This window comes from Arachis hypogaea, chromosome 6 (assembly GCF_003086295.3).
Source record: "Arachis hypogaea cultivar Tifrunner chromosome 6, arahy.Tifrunner.gnm2.J5K5, whole genome shotgun sequence".
Taxonomy (NCBI): Eukaryota; Viridiplantae; Streptophyta; class Magnoliopsida; order Fabales; family Fabaceae; genus Arachis; species Arachis hypogaea.
Genome location: NC_092041.1, coordinates 76,120,204 through 76,127,916, shown reverse-complemented (window position 1 = coordinate 76,127,916; position 7,713 = coordinate 76,120,204). Strand labels below are relative to the sequence as shown.

At 35.7% G+C, this 7,713-nt stretch overlaps 1 non-coding gene across 1 annotated transcript; it reads left to right on the top strand.

Annotated features, from left to right (window-relative positions):
* The first annotated feature begins 1,250 nt into the window (after window positions 1–1,250).
* Window positions 1,251–1,354, top strand: LOC112700385 (small nucleolar RNA R71). Its single transcript, XR_003153290.1, has one exon. It is a non-coding gene; the product is annotated as a small nucleolar RNA R71 (small nucleolar RNA).
* The last annotated feature ends 6,359 nt before the right edge of the window (window positions 1,355–7,713 follow it).

Here is a 7,713-nt window from a genome sequence, read left to right as displayed (position 1 = left end):
TGTAAGTTGGGTTAGCACTTTACAATTTGTAATCTGGATGATTATAGTGAAATTCCATCATTGTTGTGATGGAGACTGGATGTAGGCTGCATTACACTTAGCAGCTGAACCAGGATATATCTGGGTGTAATCTTCTCTCTCTACTTCTCCATTTCTGTTTCTGTTGCAGAAGAGCTAAAATCAAAAATGTCTCGTGCCAAGTGACGAGACAAAAGTAAAAAGTCTCGTGGCTAGGGACGAGACAAAAACAAAAAAGTCTCCTCAAAGGCCAGAAAGTGTAATCAAGCAAAAAAAGGGGCTAAGATTCAACCCCCCTTCTCTTAGCCACTGAAACCATCAGGTTCAATGGAATCTCTATGGTCTCTGGATGAGTCTCAGATTCCTTAGGTTCCTCAAATGGGAACCCCTTTTTGTCCAGAAGACATCCTATGAGGTCTTCCTCACTGGGATTCACGTCCTCCTCCTCCTCTTTAGGTTCGGCCACACCAAGTAAGGTTTTGGCCTTGCACTCTCTTTTTGAATTCTCTTCTGTATTGCTTGGGAGAGTACTAGGAGAAGTTTCAGTGACTCTTTTATTCAGCTGGCTCACTTGTGCCTCCAAATTTTTGATAGAGGAACGTGCCTCATTCATGAAACTGAGAGTGGCCTTAGATAGATCATAGACTATGTTTGCTAAGCTAGAGGGGCTCTGCTCAAAATTCTCTGTCTGTTGCTGAGAGGATGATGGAAAAGGCTTGGTATTGCTAAACCTGTTTCTTCCACCATTATTAAAGCCTTGTTGAGGCTTTTGTTGATCCTTCCATGAGAAATTTGGATGATTTCTCCATGAGGGATTATAGGTGTTTTCATAGGCTTCTCCCATGTAATTCACCTCTGCCATTGCAGGGTTCTCAAGATCATAAGCTTCTTCTTCAGAAGATGCCTCTTTAGTACTGTTGGATGCATTTTGCAAACCATTCAGACTCTGAGAAATCATATTGACTTGCTGAGTCAACATTTTGTTTTGAGCCAATATGGCATTCAGAGTATCAATTTCAAGAACTCCCTTCCTTTGAGGCGTCCCATTACTCATAGGATTCCTTTCAGAGGTGTACATGAACTCGTTATTTGCAACCATTTTAATGAGTTCCTGAGCTTCTGCAGGCGTTTTCTTTAGGTGAATATATCCACCTATAGAATGGTCGAATGACATCTTAGACAATTCAGACAGACCATCATAGAATATATCCAGGATGGTCTATTCTCAGAGCATGTCAAAAGGACATTTTTTAGTCAGTTGCTTGTATCTTTCCCAAGCTTCATAGAGGGATTCACCTTTTTTTTGCCTGAAGGTTTAAACATCCACTCTAAGCTTGGTTAGCTTTTGAGGAGGAAAGAACTTGGCTAAGAAAGCCGTGACCAGTTAATCCCAAGAGTTCAGGCTATCTTTAGGTTGAGAGTCCAACCATATTCTAGCTCTATCTTTTACAGCAAAAGGGAAAAGCATAAGCTTGTAGACCTCGGGATCAACCCCATTGGTCTTAACAGTATCACAAATATGCAAGAATTCAGTTAAGAACTGAAAATGATCTTCTGATGGAAGTCCATAAAACTTGCAATTCTGTTGCATCAGAGAAACTAATTGAGGCTTTAACTCAAAGTTGTTTGCTCCAATGGCAGGGATTGAGATGCTTCTTCCATGGAGGTTGGAATTTGGTGCAGTAAAGTCACCAAGCATCTTCCTTGCATTGTTGGCATTGTTGTTATTTTCGGCTGCCATGTCTTCTTCTTTTTCGAAAGTTTCTGTTAGGTCCTCTCCAGAGGGTTGTGTTTTAGCTTCCCTTAGCTTCCTCCTTAGAGTCCTTTCAGGTTCAGGGTCAGCTTCAACAAGAATGTTCTTGTCCTTGCTCCTGCTCATATGAAAAAGAAGAGGAATCCTCTATGTCACAGTATAGAGATTCCTTTATGTGAGTAGAAGAAGAAAAGAATAAAAGAAGGAGAAGAAAAAAATTTTAACACAGAAAGGAAGAGAGGGTTCAAATTTTAAGATGAAGAAAAGTGTTAGTAAATAAATAAATAAATAGAAAGAGATGAGAGAGAGGAGAAAATTCGAATTTTAATTAAGAGAAAAGAAAATTATTTTTGTTTTTATTTTAATTTTAAGTTAGAATTTGAAAATTTAAGAGAAGAACTTAAATTAAAATTAAAATTTGAAACAATTAGTTAATTAAAAAGAGTTTTGAAAAAGGGTGAGGAATTTTCAAAAATTAGAGAGAGAAAAGTAGTTAGGTATTTTTGAAAAAGATAGAAAATAGTAAAACAAACAAAAAGTCAATTAGTTAGTTGAAAAAGATTTGAAAATCAATTTTGAAAAGATAAGAAGTTAGAAGAGATTTTGAAATTGATTTTGAAAAAGATATGATTTGAAAAAGATATGATTAAAAAGATATGGTTGAAATTTATTTTGAAAAAGATTTGAAAAGGAAATTAAAAAGGTTTGATTTTTAAAATTAAAATTGATTACTTGACTAACAAGAAACTAATAGATATGATTCTAGAATTTAAAGATTGAACCTTTCTTAACAAGAAAGTAACAAACTTCAAATTTTTGAATCAATCACGTTAATTGTTAGTAAAGTTTTCGAAAATTATGAAATAAAGATAAGAAAAAGATTTTGAAATTTTTTTTAAATTTTCAAAAATATAAAAGAAAAATGAAAAAGATTTATTTTTGAAAAGATTTTAAAAAGATAAGATTTTTAAAATTGAAATCTTGACTTGACTAACAAGAAACAACTTATTTTAAATTTTTTTGACTAAGTCAACCCAAAGATTTCAAAAATTATGAGTAAAATAAGGAAAATATATTTTTTTATTTTTTTTAATTTTTAATGAGGAGAGAGAAAAACACAAATATGACTCAACACATAAAAATTTTGGACTAAAACAAATGATGCATGCAAGAACACTATGAATGTCAAGATGAACACCAAGAACACTTTGAAGATCAAGATGAACATCAAGACTTATTTTTGAAAAATTTTCAAGAAAAGAAAAACATGCAAGACACCAAACTTAGAAATTTTTAATATTTAGACACTAAGAATTCAAAAATGCATATGAAAAACAACAAAAGACACAAAACAAGAAAATATGAAGATCAAACAAGAAGACTTATCAAGAACAACTTGAAGATCATGAAGATCAACATGCATGAGTTTTCGAAAAAAAAATTTTTTGAAAATTAAAAGGATGCAATTGATACCAAACTTAAAATTTAACACTAGACTCAAACAAGAAACACAAAATATTTTTTGTTTTATGATTTTATAATTTTTTTATTTTTTTTCGAAAATTATTTTGAAAAGAACGAAAAAGAAGAAAAAATTTTGAAATATTTTTGAAAACTTTTTGAAAATAAAATAACGGTTGAAAAAAGGAAGAAAATTACCTATTGTGAGCAACAAGATAAAGCGTCAGTTGTCCAAACTCGAACAATCCCCGGCAACAGCACCAAAAACTTGGTACACGAAATTGTGATCTCAATGGCGCCAACAACTTCGTATGCACAATTGTAATCTCAACTCTTTTTCACAACTTCGAATGACTAACCAGCAAGTGCACTGGGTCGTCCAAGTAATAAACCTTACATGAGTAAGGGTCGATCCCACGGAGATTGTCGGCTTGAAGCAAGCTATGGTCACCTTGTAAATCTCAGTCAGGCGGATTCAAATGGTTATGGAGTTTTGATAATTAAAAGATAAATAAACATAAAATAAAGTTAGAGATACTTATGTAATTTATTGGTGTGAATTTCAGATAAGCGTATGGAGATGCGTTGTTCCTTCTGGATCTCTGCTTTCCTACTGCCTTCATCCAATCCTTCATACTCCTTTCTATGGCAAGCTGTATGCTGTGTGTCACTATTGTCAATGGCTACTTCCCGTCCTCTCAGTGAAAATGGTCCTCTACGATTTCTATACGGCTAATCAACTGTTAGATTGCTCGACTCGGATGATAAATACCATGCACCGATATTGTATGGCTAATCAGCTGTTGGTTCTCGATCATGTATGAATAGGATTTACTATCCTTTTACGTCTGTCACCACACCCTACAGTTGCGAGTTTGAAGCTCGTCACAGTCATCCCATCCCAGATCCTACTCGGAATACCACAGACAAGGTTTAGACTTTCTAGATCTCAGGAATGCTACCAATGGATTCTAGCCTATACCACAGAGGTTCCAATCTCAGATTCAGATGCCCCATTGTCAGAGGGGAGTCGATGTGAATCATTGATTAGAAACCCAAGAGATATACCTTCAAGCTTGTTTTCATGTAGAATGGAAGTGGTTGTCAATCATGCGTTCATAAGTGAGAATGGTGATGAGTGTCACATAATCATCACATTCATCATGTTCTTGTGTGCGACTGAATATCTTAGAATAGGAATAAGCATGAATTGAATAGAAGAACAATAGTACTTTGCATTAATACTCGAGGAACAGCAAAGCTCCACACCTTAATCTATGGTGTGTAGAAACTCCACCGTTGAAAATACATAAGTGAAAATAAGGTAGGCATGGCCGTGAGGCCAGCCCCCAATTTCTAAGGACTAACAATAATCAAAGATGTTCCAAAAGCTCGTCCAAAGATGTGAGTACAATAGTAAAAAGTTCTATTTATACTAAACTAGTTACTAGGGTTACAAAAATAAGTAAATGATGCAGAAATCCACTTTTGGGCCCACTTGGTGTGTGCTTGGGCTAGGCATTGAAGCTTTCACATGTAGAGGTCTTCCTTGGAGTTGAACACCAGTTTGTAACTTGTTTCTGGCGTTTGACTCTAGCTTGCAACTTGTTTCTGGCATTTAACGCTAGAATAGGGCAGAAAGCTGGCGTTGAACGCCAGTTTGCATCGTCTAAACTCAGGCAAAGTATGAGCTATTATGTATTGCTGAAAAGCCCTAAATATCTACCTTTTAGCGCAATTGAGAGCACGCCATTTGGGTTTCTGTAGCTCTAAAAATTCCATTTTGAGTGCAGGGAGGTCAGAATCCAACAGCATCAGCAGTCCTTTGTCCGCCTCTGATTCAGATTTTTGCTCACGTCCCTCAATTTCAGCCAGAAAATACCTGAAATCACAGAAAAACACACAAACTCATAGTAAAGTCCAAAAATGTAAATTTTGCTTAAAAACTAATAAAAATATACTAAAAAGTGAATAAAACATACTAAAAACTATATGAAAACAATGCCAAAAAGCGTATAAATTATCCGCTCATCAATGCATCAACTCTAAACTCATCAAGCTCATTGAGTTGAAGTAGCCTCTTTTCACCCATAACTTTAACATCAACATTAAAGAACTTAGTGGCCCAGTATGCTTTACGCTATAATTCCATCGGCAAGTGACAAGATTTCCTATAAATAAGATGGTAAGGTGACATGCCAATGGGGGTTTCAAAGGCTTTTCTGTATGCCTAGAGAGCATCATCTAACTTCTTGACCTAGTCCTTTCTTGAAGTCTCCACAGTATTCTCTAAGATTCTCTTAAGCTCTCTATTTGAGACCTCCACTTGGCCACTTGTCTGGGGGTGATATGGAGTAGCCACCTTGTGCTTGACCCCACACTTGTAGAGAAAAGCTTCTAACTGTTTATTGCAAAAGTGACTTCCTCCATCACTGATAAAGGTTCTTAGAACTTTGAACCTGTTGAAAATATTCTTCTTGAGGAAATGAAGCACCACTTGAGCATTATTGGTGGTAATGGCATTGCTTCCACCTATTTAGACACATAATCTATAACCACTAAGATGTAATCATTTGAGTATGAGGATGAAAAAAGTCCCATGAAGTCAATCCTCCATACATCAAAGAATTCCACCTCCAGAATAAAGTTTTGTGGCATTTCATTTTTCTTGGAGAGGGTCCTTGTTCTTCGACAGTGATCACACTTTTTTAACAAATTCTCTTGCATCCTTGAAGATGGTTGGCCAATATAGGCCATATTGAAGAACTTTTGTGGCAGTTCTATCTCCACCAAAGTTGCCACCATATTCAGAACCATGACGATGCCACAAGACCTCTTTAGTTTCTTCATCGGGGTGCATCTTTAGATTATACCATATGAGAACCATTTAAACAAATATGGATCATCCCATAAGAAGTAATAAGTATCATATTGTAGCTTCTTCCTTTGGTGCCAATTGAATTCCTTTGGAATGATCTTTCTGGCTTTGTAGTTTTTCATATCTGTAAACCATGGTGCCTTGTGTATGGTAAGAAGTTTCTCATCAGGAAAACCTTTATTCACAGAGATTTGTTCCGCAGGGAGTTCCATAGGTTCAATTCTTGAGAGATGGTTAGCTACTTATTTTTTAGAACCTTTCTGGTTTCTAATTTCAATGTCAAATTCTTACAAGAGAAGGACTCATCTTATGACCTTGGTTTAGCATCCTATTTGGTCATAAGATACTTAAGAGCATAGTGATCAGTGTAGGCAATTACTTTTGAACTAATTAAATAGGATCTAAACTTATCAAAAGCAAAAAATGACTACTAATAATTCATTCTTTGTTATGGTAAAATTCTTTTGAGCATCATTAAAGACATGGCTCGTATAGTAGATGATATGCAAACCTTGTCTTGTCTCTAGCCTAAAATTGCATCTATTACAAAATTACTTGCATCACACATAAGTTCAAAAAGCAAAGTCCAAGTTGGTAAAGCAATAATGAGTGTAGACACAAGTTTAGCTCTAAGGGTTTTAAAGGCATGCAAGCAATCATTATCAAAAATAAAGAGAACATCAGTGACCAAAACATTGCTTAATGGTTTTGCAATTTTGGAAAAGTCTTTTATAAACCTTCTATAAAAACTAACACGTCCTAAGAAACTCATTATTGCTTTTACACTCACTGGAGGTGGTAATTTCTCAATTACCTCCACCTTTGCTTTATCAACCTCTATACCTTTGTTTGAGATTTGGTGGCTAAGGACAATACCTTCAGTAACCATTAAATGGAATTTTTTTGAATTTAAAACAAGGTTTGTCTCTTAACACCTTCTCAAAAGCAAAGCTAAATGGTCATCCATGAATACCTCAAAGAATATTTCAACCATGTTAGAAAAAAATAGAAAGCATGCACTTTTAAAAGTGGCAAGAGCATTGCATAGTCCAAAAGACATATGGCGGTAAGCAAAGACACCAAACGGGCAAGTGAATGTCATTTTCTTTTGATCCACAGGGTCCACTACTATTTGATTGTACCCCAAATAGCCATGCAAAAAATAATAGAATGCATGTCCAACCAATCTCTCAAGTATTTAATAAATGGCAAGGGAAAGTGATCTTTCCTGGTGGTAGTGTTGAGCTTTCTATAGTTAATGCACATTCTCCATCCAATGATAGTTCTTATAGGAATGAGTTCATTCTTTTCATTGGTGACCACTGTGACTCCGCCTTTCTTGGGAACAACTTGCATTGGACTCACCCAAGGGCTATAAGAAATTGGATAAATAATTCTCGCTTCCCACAACTTCATCACTTCCTTTTGAACCACCTCTTTTATCATTGGGTTGGGCCTCTATTGTACTTACACAACCAGTTTCGAATTATCTTCAAGATGGATTTTGTGCATGCACACTCCTGGACTTATTCCCTTAAGATCTTTGATGGTCCATCCAAGGGCAGTTTTATGGGCTCTCAGTACTTTAAGCAATTCGGCTTCC